The sequence below is a fragment of the Sus scrofa genome, chromosome 3 (assembly GCF_054392235.1).
Source record: "Sus scrofa isolate SSC_HxYL_T2T_F1_AM1 chromosome 3, Sscrofa_HxYL_maternal_Yorkshire_Landrace_v2.0, whole genome shotgun sequence".
In the NCBI taxonomy this organism is placed as follows: Eukaryota; Metazoa; Chordata; class Mammalia; order Artiodactyla; family Suidae; genus Sus; species Sus scrofa.
Window position 1 is genome coordinate 79,837,347 of NC_139385.1, and position 12,921 is coordinate 79,850,267.

General features: G+C 44.4%; 1 protein-coding gene across 5 annotated transcripts in view; it reads left to right on the forward strand.

The window, feature by feature from the left end:
- The first annotated feature begins 12,116 nt into the window (after positions 1-12,116).
- The window catches only part of EVA1A (eva-1 homolog A, regulator of programmed cell death), a 49,717-nt gene continuing 48,912 nt past the window's right edge, over positions 12,117-12,921 (forward strand). For 2 of the 5 annotated variants that reach the window (XM_085018834.1, XM_085018839.1), the window contains exon 1: positions 12,251-12,544. The gene's annotated coding sequence lies outside the window, so the exon portion shown is untranslated. Of the gene's footprint in view, positions 12,159-12,250; positions 12,690-12,921 lie in introns of those variants that run through there. The other 3 variants (XM_085018835.1, XM_085018836.1, XM_085018840.1) reach the window with 3 other exon arrangements.

Sequence of the window (12,921 nt, forward strand, 5' to 3'; positions counted from 1 at the left end):
CTTAAGCTAAGGGAGGATGGCTGCTAAGGGGAGGTGTCTTTCATTAAGAGAGCAATTTCATGCCTTTGTTTTTCACTGACGTTTCTGCTTTTCATTAGGTAACTGAACAAATTCATGGAGTGTTTCGGGGCAGAAATTCTGTCTATTGTTCTTTGTTGTCAGTGCTCTCAAGGACGTAGGAAGACCCTTGTCTTTGGGGGCTTTTTTTGCTGTAGGGCTGGAAACACTTTCCAGTAGAAGAAGACACTCTTATTCTTGGTTTTGTTTTCGGCCACCTATGCTCATTGGGGGAAACGGCCGCTCTGTGCTGGGGCTGGAGTGGGGGCTTTGGGTTTCCGAGGCTGCACATTCTGACTGGAGGGTATGGAAGTCCCTGAAAAGGAAAGAAAGTTTGCTGAGGGTGTCCATGATGTGTGAATGCTCTCCCGCAGCACATAGGAGGGCTGCTGATGGACAGGAGGGGAGAGCGGTCGAGTAGAAAAAACTAAACCTTAAGGACTGGGCCTCGAGAACCCCTATGAAAAAAATCCCAGGTCCCAGGCCTCAGAAGAACCTGCTTCCTGCTTCCATGCCGGCTTGGAAAATAAGCCTGGATGTGGTGACCAGTGTAGACAGAGCTCGAAGGGCTCTTTTTGCCTGCTTTGTATTGTGCAAGTCACCAGGGAAAATACCTCCGACCCTGGGAAGGGGGCATGCCCCAATAATGACTGAGATTAAATTTCCCTCTGGAAGGAATAAAGAGTTCAGAGCAAATGAAATTCAATTTAGAGAAATAAAGGAAGCGTGATGGTTCTTATACCGTAATCATGTCAGTAGCACCTACTAGGTGCTGGACACTGGGCCACACTCTGGAGCCAAAGAGATAAGCAAGTGCCTATTGCCGTCACTTTGCAGATTTCACAATGAAGACATGTCACAGATGCCAGGGACCCAGGAGGGAGCACTGTCTCTCTTTGGGGGCAGGAAAGCCTTTCTAGAACTCCTCACCTTTGTTCTGAGTCTTTTTTTTTTATATATAAATTTTTTTATTTTCCCACTGTACAGCAAGGGGGTCGGGTTATCCTTACATGTATACATTACAATTACATTTTTTCCCCCACCCTTTCTTCTGTTGCAACATGACTATCTAGACAAAGTTCTCAATGCTATTCAGTAGGATCTCCTTATAAATCTATTCTAAGTTGTGTCTGATAAGCCCAAGCTCCCGATCCCTCCCACTCCCTCCCACTCCCATCAGGCAGCCACAAGTCTCTTCTCCAAGTCCATGATTTTCTTTTCTGAGGAGATGTTCATTTGTGCTGGATATTAGATTCCAGTTATAAGTGATATCACATGGTATTTGTCTTTGTCTTTCTGGCTCATTTCACTCAGTATGAGATTCTCTAGTTCCATCCATGTTGCTGCAAATGGCATTATGTCATTCTTTTTTATGGCTGAGTAGTATTCCATTGTGTATATATACCACATCTTCCGAATCCAATCATCTGTCGATGGACATTTGGGTTGTTTCCATGTCCTGGCTATTGTGAATAGTGCTGCAATGAACATGCGGGTGCACGTGTCTCTTTTAAGGAGAGTTTTGTCTGGATAGATGCCCAAGAGTGGGATTGCAGGGTCATATGGAAGTTCTATGTATAGATTTCTAAGGTATCTCCAAACTGTTCTCCATAGTGGCTGTACCAGTTTACATTCCCACCAGCAGTGCAGGAGGGTTCCCTTTTCTCCACAGCCCCTCTAGCACTTGTTATTTGTGGATTTATTAATGATGGCCATTCTGACTGGTGTGAGGTGGTATCTCATGGTAGTTTTGATTTGCATTTCTCTTATAATCAGCGATGTTGAGCATTTTTTCATGTGTTTGTTGGCCATCTGTATATCTTCTTTGGAGAAATGTCTATTCAGGTCTTTTGCCCATTTTTCCATTGATTGATTGGTTTTTTTGCTGTTGGGTTGTATAAGTTGTTTATATATTCTAGAGATTAAGCCCTTGTCAGTTGCATCATTTGAAACTATTTTCTCCCATTCTGTAAGTTGTCTTTTTGTTTTCTTTTGGGTTTCCTTTGCTGTGCAAAAGCTTTTCAGTTTGATGTGGTCCCATGGGTTTATTTTTGCTCTAATTTCTATTGCTTTGGGGGACTGTTCTGAGTCTTAAGAGATGAGTTGAAATTCCTCTGGGGAGGATGGAGGTGGAGTTGAGAGTATTTCGTACAAAGGCACAGAAGTGTGAAATAGCATGCCATGTTTGGGAGGTGATAAAGAGGTTGACACAGCTGAAGCATGACAGGTTGTTACAGGATGGGTTGGGGAGGTAGGTAGGGGCTGACCCTGAAGGACTTCGCATCCCATGCTAAGGAGGCTAGACTTTATCCTGTAAGAGTTGGGTGAGACCCACAGGATTTTGGTGCCATGAAGAGATACATCTACTATGAATTAAAGCCAGTTAAGGAAGGTCACAAAGGAGGAATGGCCACAAAGGTTAGGAGGGAATCTAGGAGATGGGGAAATGTGGAAGTGAAGGGAGAGGAGTTTATGACAAAGAAAGTGGCCAAGAGTGGACAATACTGCAGAGAGGTACCAACTCAAGCTCAGGGAGAGCCACTGGATTTGGAAATTTGAAGCCTCTTGTCGACCCCAGTGAGGGCAATTTCAGTGGTATGTTGGGGTCAGAAACCAGACTACAGTGCGTTAAGGAATGAATGGGGTTGAGAAAGTGACCATAGATATACCTATTTGTTTGAGAAGTTTGGAAAAGAAATAAAGATATGGAAACATATCTATGATCTATGAATCGGAACAGAATGTGGAAAGCTTTATTTTTTTGGCTATGCCCGTGGCTGTGGACGTTCCTGGCCAAGAATCTAACACACACCGTAGCAGCGACTGGAGCCGCTACAGTGACAAAGCTGGGTCCTTAACCTGCTACACCACAAGGGAACTCCTGGAAGGTATATTTAACAATAATGAATTAATGTGTTTCAAATGATGAGGTGGGTTTAGGCGTGTTCAAGGTTTAGGGGAAGGACTCAGTGAGAAGACCAAAGACAAGGGAAGAGGAAATAGAGCAAGGAAGGATGGTCTGGCAAGCAGGGGCTTGAAGCACAGAGAAGACCCTCCAACCTCACCTGACCAGACTTGCCATGTGCTCAAGGGGATTGAGGTCACACATGTGTGTGGAAACTGTTACCCTGCACATCTCATTACAATAAACTCTATATTTCTGAGAAGTATAGTAAACCATTAAAAATAAACCATTAGAAAAAAAATTAAAAATGAAAATAAACCATTAGGTCATATTGTAAGTGCATTAATCAAACTTGCTAACTTAAAGGATTTCAAGTGTAGAGCTTTTGCTGAAACAAATGAACCAGGCTTTCATTTATTATCTCTTCTTTTTAAAAAAATTATATGAGAGTATAGCTGACTTACAATGTTGTGTTAGTTTCAGGTGAACAGCAAAGTGAATCAGTTTTATATATATATAAATCTATCTATTTATCTATCCATTCTTTCTCAGATTCTTTTCTCATATAGGTTATTATAGAATATTGAGTAGATTTCCCTGTGCTATAAGTAGGTCCTTGTTAATTATTTTATACATAGTAGTTTGTTATTATCTCTTCTTTTTTTCTTTTTTTGGCTACACCTGTGGCATATGGAAGTTCCCGGGCTAGGTGTTGAATTGGAGCTGCAGCTGCCAGCCTTTGCCACAGCAACAGCAATGCCAGAACCAAACCGTGTCTGCAACCTGAGCCACAGCTTGCAGCAATGCTGGATCCTTAACCCACTGAGTGAGGCCAGGAATCAAACCTGCATCCTCAGGGACACTGTGTTGGAACTCCTTTCTTCTTCTGTTAGGACCATAATCTTAGACTCCTTAATCACACCCAAAGTAGGTCCCTGATTCCATTAACTGTATCTAGACACAGGAGGCTGATTGCTGGATGCAGGTACTTGTCTAGGAATGGAAATCAGTCCAATTTGGGCACCAGGGTAATGAACAAAATGCCATCCGTTTGGTTGATTAGATCTAGCACACCTGTGCGTAAGGTCACCATGTTCCAGAACTTGCTACTGTGAAATTTATGAATCAGAGAACTGATTAAATGAGTGCGCTGTAGAGTTTTAAGAAGTTCAGGGTCACCTCAACCATCTGTTCTGGTTAGTGCACACTTTTCAAAGTTTGGTATGTTTTGTCATCTATCCTGTGTTTGCCTATTTATCTTTCAGACCAAATCATTCTGCTAATTTCTCAAGCTCCCCTTTCACAGGGTTACAGAAAGCAAATCTGCGAGGAATTTGGAAGCGCTGTAGGCAATATTGTAAAGGAACCCTGAAATTGGGCTCAGAGTTTAGGTCAGTTATGCTGTTAGGTTGAGCTACTTTAATTAATTAATTAATTTTTTTTTTTTGTCTTTTTAGGGCCACATCCTCGGCATATGGAGGTTCCCAGGCTAGGGGTCTAATTGGAGCTGTATGCCACAGCCACAGCAACGCGGGATCTGAGCCGCATCTGTGACCTACACCACAGCTCACAGCAATGCCGCATCCCCAACCCACTGAGCAGGGTCAGGGATCAAACCCGAAACCTCATGGTTCCTAGTTGGATTCGTTAACCACGCCACGACGGGAACTCCCTCAAATTTTATACTTTGTTTTGAGCGCTAGTGTTTTTTATGCCTCTAAAAATGTGACTTTTAATAGTTTTCTACATATGAAGTATATTTTTATTTTAATTAATTAATTAATTAAGTTGGCTACGCTCTAGGCATGTGGGTTCCCAGGTCAGGGATCGAACCTGTGCCACAGCAGCCATAACTGTGACAATGTCAGATTCTTAACACACTGAGCCACAAGGGAACTCCTGAAGTGTATTTTTTTTTTTTTCTTTTTAGGAACACGCCTGTGGCATATGGAAGTTCCCAGGCTAGGGGTTGATTCGGAGCTGCAGCTGCCAGCCTATGTCACAGGCACAGTAATGCCAGATCCAAGCTGCCTCTGCAACTTATGCCACAGCTTGCGGCAATGCCAGATCCTTAACGCACTGAGCAAGGCCAGAGATTGAACTCACACAACCCACATCTTCACGGATACTAGTTGGGTTCTTAACATGCTGAGCCACAACAGGAACTCCTGAAGTGTATTTTTTTGTCTTTTTTTTTTTTTTTTTTTTTTTTGTCTTTTTTGTCTTTTGTTGTTGTTGTTGTTGCTATCTCTTGGGCCGCTCCTGCGGCATATGGAGGTTCCCAGGCTAGGGCTTGAATCAGAGCTGTAGCCACCGGCCTACGCCAGAGCCACAGCAACACGGGATCTGAGCCGCTTCTGCAACCTACACCACAGCTCATGGCAACGCCGGATCGTTAACCCACTGAGCAAGGGCGGGGACCGAACCCGCAACCTCACGGTTCCTAGTCGGATTCGTTAACCACTGTGCCACGACGGGAACTCCTGAAGTGTATTTTTAAATAGGTTGTGGGATTAAAATTACTTTGTAGCAGGATATCTCAATTTTATAGTGTCAATATATTTTCAATATAAAATAGATATATTTATTTTACAGACAACTATTTAGGATGATATATATTGTGGATAGAGGTATAACTTACATTTACTTAAATATAGCTGTTAGCAATTTTACTAGGCATGTTTCACAGTTCCATTGACTCATTTTTTCAAATTAAAACCCCTCAGCTTTACAGTGACTTTCTATTGGGTAGAAAGAGAGTGTTTTGTATGAATAATTTCTTAAAGTTTTGTGCATACTTATTTAACATTGTTAGCCAAGATGAAAAAAGTAAAGGAGGAGTTCCTCTCGTGGCTCAGGGGTTAGAGAACCTGACCAGCATCCATGAGGATGTGGGTTCGATCCCCCGCCTAGCTCAGTGGGTTAAGGATCTGGCATTGCCATGAACTGTGGTGTATGTCGCAAACTCGGCAGATCCTGCGTTGCTGTGGCATAGGCCGGCAGCTTCAGCTCCAATTGGACTCCTAGCCTGGGAACCTCCATAGGCCATGGGTGCAGCCCTAAAAAGACAAAAAGACCAAAAAAGAAAAAAAAAAAAAAGTGAAGGAGGTGTCAGCCTGCACATAAGAATCCTTCTACAGAAAACAGAGGCAAAAAGAGACGCAAACTTTCCGATCAGCTGTGTTTATGGCTTAACTGGTATGAATATGTTTTGATTTAAAAACCTATCATTAATCGAGGTAATGTACCAAGCAGCAGAAACTGGCTAGAGAAATATTTTGATTTCTACTCCAACACATCAAGTAAATAAAGTGATTGAGGAGTTCCTGCTGCGGCTCCGTGAGCTAAAAATCTGACTAGGATCCATGAGGATGTGGGTTCAGTTCCTGGCCTCCCTCAGTGGGTAAGGATCCAGCATTGGCACAAGCTGTGGCATAGGCCGGGAGCTGCAGCTCCATTTCAGTCCACAGCCTGGGATCTTCTATATGCTGCAGCTGCGACCATAAAAATAAAAAAAAAATAAAGTGATTGAGTCAAAAGGGTTTGGTGTTCTACTTTTCTCTGTGGGCTTGTGAGGAAATAATTCAATGAGAGAAAAGCTTCCACTTTGAAATAGAATAAATACATGCTTAATTGATGCTTATTTTGCATTATTTCATCCCTTTGGGGCACATAATTTTTTTTAGTATTTTATTTTATTTTTTTATTAAAGTATAGTTGATTTACAATGTTGTGTCAATTTCTACTGTACAGCAAAGTGATCCGGTCATACATATGTATACATTCTTTTTCTCATATTATCTTCCATCATGTTCTATTATTCTATACCAAAAGATTTGGATATAGTTCCCTGTGCTATAGAGTAGGTCCTCATTGCTTATTCATTCTCTTTTTTTGCTTTTTAGGGCCACACCCACAGCAATGGAGCTTCCCAGGCTAGGGGTCCAACTGACAATCGGAACTACAGCTGCCAGCCTACACCACAGCCACAGCCACAGCAATGCCAGATCTTTAACCCACTGAGTGAGGCCAAGGATCCAGCTGCAACCTCATGGTTCCTAGTGGGATTCATTTCCTCTGCACCACAACAGGAACTCCACTTATCAATTCCTAATGTAATAGTTTGCATCTATTAACCCCAAACTCCCAGTCAGTCCCACTACGTACCTTCTCCCCCTTGGCAACCACAAGTCTGTTCTCCATGTGTATGAATCTGTTTCTCTTCTGTAGATAGGTTCCCTTGTGGGCACACAGTATTTTAAGAAAGGTGGAGGAGGTGATTAGAACACTTGGAGGTGGGGAGGGGGCAGGTGCTCAGCTGTGTGGCTTAGTTCCCTGGGCTTTTTAATTCTATTAAATTTTTTTTTTTTTTTTGTCTTTTTGCCATTTCTAGGGCTGCTCCCTCAGCATATGGAGATTCCCAGGCAAGCCATAGCAATGTGGGATCCAGCAGCATCTGCAACCTACACCACAGCTCGGGGCAACACCGGATCCTTAACCCACTGAGCAAGGCCAGAGATCGAACCCGCAACCTCATGGTTCCTAGTCGGATTTGGTAACCACTTAGCCACAACAAGAACTCCTAATTCTATTAAAATTTCTTGAGCTTTTTTCTCCAGCATCCCCTTATGTTCCTCTGTAAAGGTAAAACTTTGCTTTCTAAAAAGGAGGAGAAGGCCTGGGAACATAAGTTTGTTCATCATCATCTGGGAACAAGAACTTCAGAGAGGATATAACCATCAACATCCACCTATTTGGTGATTCAAGGCATCCTAATGATCTTGTAAAAAGTTGGTGAAGTGTATGGTGCTGCATTCTTTTTTTTTTTTGTCTTTTTTGTCTTTTTGCTATTTCTTTTTGCCGCTCCCGCGGCATATGGAAGTTGCCAGGCTAGGGGTCGAATCGGAGCTGTAGCCACCAGCCTACGCCAGAGCCACAGCAACGCGGGATCTGAGCCGCATCTGCAACCTACACCACAGCTCACGGCAACGCCGGATCGTTAACCCACTGAGCAAGGGCAGGGACCGAACCCGCAACCTCACGGTTCCTAGTCGGATTCGTTAACCACTGCGTCATGACGGGAACTCCGAGGTGCTGCATTCTTTAACCTTTGGTGTCTAGGAGGTGTTAGTAGTTAATACTGTCATATGACTAGTTTCATTTCAGCGGGCTGTTGTGAGATGAATAAATTTAAATGCCACCTAGTTAATGACTATCCATGGGCTTTGACAGAAATCTCATTACTTTGTCAGGGAGCATGATGGCAGAAGAGAAAAGGGTTAAAAAAAAAAAAGGAAAGAAGGGAGGAAGGAAGGGAGGAATGAAGGAAGGAAGAAGAGAGAGAGAGAAAGAGAGAGAGGAAGGAAGAAAAGGACATTGTCCTGTATCTTCTAATATTTTAAACAAGTACACAGGTCTTTTCAGGCTTACTTTTGTTAAGATGAATAAATATGAAATGACTGTAGGGCAGAACATTTAAAAAAAAATTCTCAGCCTCCTGATTTTCCTAAAGTGACATCATTAATGGTGACACATTGATGTCTCTGTCTGCACATCCATTAGCCTCTCATCAGGCCATGAGGCAATTTCCTCTGTCTCTCATTATTTAGTTTATATGAGTGCATTGCTCTGACACTCCTGGAGTTCTTTACTACTTCTGGAATTCGTAAGTGCTTGATGTTTGAAGGCTTCTTGTAAAGAGCAAATGCCGTAAGAGAAGGGATAAGAATTCTGGTTTCAATCATGTGTGCTTTCTTGGGACCAGATTTCCTACTCTCGACCATGTGGTAATGACCTTGTTCACTGAGGCTGAGATAAGCCCAGAGATTTTTGTTAGTTTGGCATTATCGTAATATGCTTTGGTCAATAGAAAGATTTCAATTATTTTCCTTTTCCTGATGACTTTTGGCAATCATCCATCACTAAACTGAGTGTGTTACTATTTATTTTGCAAACTCCTCATCTGTCAGGACCTAGGATTTGCCTCTGCATTTCTTACAGTCAATCCTGACTATACTTTTTTATTTTTGGGCCACACCCTTGGCATTCGGAAGTTCCCCGGAGTCACAGGTGTAATCAGAGCCACAGCAGTGATGATGCTGGATCCTTAACCCACTGAGCCAATCCCAAACCCCCAGTCCATCCCTTTGGTAATCATAATTTTGTTTCAAACTCTGTGAGCCCGTTGGTAATGCTAGTCTTTAACTATATCCGTAGAGATGGAAAATAGAGGATACTTTCTTTTAATTAATTAACTAATTAATTTTGGCCAAGCCTGGGACAGGTGGCAGTAGCCAGAGCCACAGCAGTGACAACGCTGGATCCTTAACCCAATGAGCCACCAGGGAACTCCAAAGATTCCCTCTTTTATGATAGTTGTGCTATTAGTGATCCTCTCATTTTGGGCTAAGACTCCCTAATGCTTTTGGTTTCTCTTAACAGTCTATGGCTGGACTTTCTGCTGTGGTGCAGTGGGATTGGCAACATCTTGGGAGCACTGGGACACAGGTCCAACCCCTGACCCAGCTCAGTGGGTTAAGGATCCAACATTAGTGCAGCTTTGGCTTAGGTCTCGACTTCGGCTCAGATCTGATCCCTAGCCTGGGAACTCCATATGCCACAGGGCAGCCAAGAAAGAAAGAAAGAAAGAAAACAAACACAAAACAAAAACAGAAATACAGTCTATGGTTTATCTCTCCTAATCTTATCTCATCTAAGGTTATGGAGGATCAAGCCACACACAGTGTCTTAGTAAAAGGGCAATCAAGAACAACTTATTTTGCAGGTGGAAAAATGAGGCACAGAGAGTTTTGATGATGTGTAACTGTAACAAGTGAGCAGGACCTGAAATGAGGACTCCCCTTTTCATGGAAGGGATGGGTTGGGGTGGTGCTGAATGTGGACAACGGTGGTAGTAGTTACCACTTGAGAAACTTGGGTTGCAGAAACAAATAGATCTTCTCTACATGACATCTCAGTTTTCTCATTTATAAAATATGAAAACAAGAGTACTTAACATGTCAGATGCTAAAAAGGATTAAAAGATGTATATGAGAAAAGGACTGGTGCAGGGTCTGTCACCTACGAGACTGCAGGCTCTCTTGTAAGGCAGTAAGTGCACACACATGCAGCCTTAAAGTGGGTAGCTTTGAAGAGTCCCTTCTCAGGGCTTAACCATAGTTCACAGGTCTCCTGAGATAGCTTTTGGAAGCATCAGTTTCCATAGGACTCTGGAGCAGTCACTCCCAAGCCCTTCCCTCAAGTTGGTCTCTATGCAAGGGTGCACGCTTTGAAGAACGACCCCTAAGATCCCTGAGAGGGTCTCTAGCCACTATGTCCAGATGCACACCCAGAGGCAGAGGCTACTCTCAATGGCAGCTCTCATCCCTTTACATCTATGATTCCTGAAATGTGTTACAAGGCAGAGGGTCAACAGTATCTTTTTCATTATAACGAAGTGAGGTGATCCCAAGCAGAGCATTTAGCCCAATGCCTGGTGTGTATTAAGCATTCAACAAACGTTATCAGTTTTTTGTTTTTGTTTTTGTTTTTTTTTGCCACACCCCCAGCATGTGGAAGTTCCTGGGCCAGGGATCGAACCTGCACCACAAGCGTGACCTAAGCCACAGCAGTGACAGTACAGGATACTTTACCTGCTGAGCCACTTGTGAACTCCTGTTAGCAGTTCTTAACAGCAGTAGTTTGAAACCGAAAGCTAGGTTCATAGATCAGAGTGCTTACAAATCTCCTTCTTCCAGCTTGGGGAAGTGAATAGGTGCTGGGTTAGGGCCAATCTATGGAAAATCTATGCCACCTACTGACATCTGTGCCCTACTTATTTATTCATTGATTGATTTATACACCTCATATGCATTTATTGAGCACGACTTATGTGTGCTGCCCTTTCTGAAGGGGTTTATTTCAGGGTTAAATGAAGTAGCACTTGAATAAGTCTAGAACAGTGGTTCTCAACCCTGACTGCATTAGTTCATCTGAAAAGCATTTTAAAAATACTGATTTTGGAGCCCTATCCCAGATCAATTATATAAGCATTTTGTGGGAGCAGGGTCCTCATATTGATTTTTAAAGCTCTCTAGCAGTTCTAATATATAGTCAGGGATCCACAGTCTAATATCCAGTCACCTTAATATTCAGTCAGTGGTCTAGAGATCAGTGCTTCCAAAATTCTAATGCACATTTGAATTATCTGGGTATCTTGTTAAAATTCAGATTCTCAACCAATAGGTTAAGTGAGGCTGGAAATTTGCCCCTTTTAACAAGCTCCTGGTTCATGTCAATATTGACAGTCCCCAGACCACACTTGGAATAGCATCTCCAGAAGGTGCTCTGGATTCTGGTCATCCACTGATCACCAGTTAATCCAGCCAGGGGCTTAAGATTACCTCTTTCCCTCATCCTCTCATCTGCACCCTCTCAGTTCTTGGTTACTAGTTCTTGTCAATTCCACCCCACTTCTCCTTGTAGCTCCTATCCTCTCTTGAGGCTGGCCAACATTCTCTTTTATGTTCATCCACCATCACTCCCCATCTTGGCTGTGTTCTCTGCTAGACTGCCTTCTGATGGGGCTTTTTCATTCCTTTTTGGTTTTGCCCATGCCGTTTTTACTCTGTAGATAGCTCTTCCAGTCCTTGACCTATTAAGAGACCACAGAATCCTGGGACCTCTTCCTTGACCTCATTAGTGGCTTATGAGGATTGTCTAGGCACAACATGTCCTTCTGGTTCTTTTCTAAGTTTCCAGGGTCCAGCTGAATATCTCTCAAGCTCTAAATAAAACAGCTGTTGAATTGAAGAAAGAAAACCCCATCTGAACAAGCAAGACCAAACCAAGATTATGCATCAGGGTTTAAACTCCCCACTTAGAAAAACGAAATTGATCAAATTCAACAAAGTCAGTTTTATTTCCTGTAGTTTAATACGGGCTCAAAGCAGGCGACAAACAGGACAGGAAGGAGAGGATGGAAGCTGGCAGCAGCTTGGAGGTCTGCTTTCAAATCTGGAGTCCTCCCAGCGGGGGGAAAGGGTAGAGTTCTGGGACAGGATGAGGACTGCCGATGAAGAATCTTATGGGGCGGTGGAGACTGCTCACGGGGGAGGGGGCGAGGGGGGCAGGCAGGAGTTCAGGAGCTTGAACTAACTTGATGCGGAGGGAGGCGCCGCAAGCCGCAGCCACTCAGGTTTCGTGTCTTTCCAGCGCCCACACGGGCGGCAGGCTTGGGGAAGGGGGCGGGGGGTAGGGGAGGCAGGTCCGAAGCGGAGTGGGTGGAGTGGAGGGGGAAGACCGAAGGAAATGAGACAACCTTTTCCTCCCACTGACTCGTGCTCCTGCAGGGTTTGTGGGGTTCGCCACGGCCGCCCGTAAGTGCCGAGGCCGGGACCCCGAACCCCACGCCCGGCTCGGCGGGTTCTTCACTGGGATTTCTGTCCGAGGTGCAAGTACCGGGCCCACGCCCTGGCCACAGCTTTGTCGCGTCCTCCCCTTTGTGATCGGCTCCCGTCCGGGCCTCGGCCCCCAGCACCCCAACGCAGACCCCGGAAGTGCACGTCGTCGGCTCTCGTTAAGGTAAGCGGCGCCGGTGAGCGCGCTCAGGGCGCATCGGCGCCTGGCATCCCCAGCGGGCCCTGGCCTGCACCCAGCACCCCCTCTTCGAAGCACCCGGAGTACTTCTGACCTGAAGCCACTGTTTTGTTCCTGACCTCTGCCCAAGGTATTGCAGGCTGGGTCCCCTAGGGAACTCTGCTTCCCAACGCTTGCGCGCTCTCGCTCTCTCTCGCTCGCGCGCTCTCTCTCTCACTTTTCTGTTGCTTCCCTCGCCCCCTGATTTTTCTGGAGCCAGCTCTCCGTTCTCTGCCTTCGGAGAGCGAGTCTTTTCCAAATCTCGGCGCTTCTCTGTTCCTCTGCCTCTGGAACAAGCGGCTGAGCTCGCGGGCCCTGGACAG